Consider the following 607-nt stretch of genomic DNA (forward strand, 5'->3'; position numbering starts at 1 on the left):
CGCTCGGCGACCCTCGACGACCCTCGTTCCCGATAAAAAAAAGAGGAAGAAGAAGAAAAAAAGAGGAGAAGAAAGAATAGAGGAGAAGATCATCTCCTCTATTCTTTCTTCTCCTCTTTTTTCTTTTCTTATTCCTCTTCTTTTTTTATCCTCTTCCTCCTCTCATGTTCGACGACCCTCGACCCCTCGGCGACCCTAGACCCCCTCTCGACCCCCTCTTCTTCTCCCTCTTCTAATTCATTTGTTCATATGAATATACAAACATTTTCATATTTACAATAATTAATATCACAAAAAAAATCTATGAACAGAAAAAAATCCTAATTTTTCTAAAAAAACTATCTTTTGCATATATACATGAACATAGATATATACACAGAGAACATATGTATACATATATATAAAAAACAAGCATATATATATGAAAAAAGCATATATATGAAAAAAATGCTAGCTAGGGCGCCGGCCGGACCAGAGGAGGACCGCGGAGTCGGCGGCGAGGATGGCGACGGGGCAGTGGGTGCGCGCTTGGGATAGGAGACATGGGCGACGGCGACGGCGGGCCGGGGCGGCGGGCGTCGGGCAAGGGGCCCGCCGGCACGGGAGA

The sequence above is a fragment of the Triticum dicoccoides genome, chromosome 7A (genome assembly GCF_002162155.2).
Source record: "Triticum dicoccoides isolate Atlit2015 ecotype Zavitan chromosome 7A, WEW_v2.0, whole genome shotgun sequence".
Taxonomy (NCBI): Eukaryota; Viridiplantae; Streptophyta; class Magnoliopsida; order Poales; family Poaceae; genus Triticum; species Triticum dicoccoides.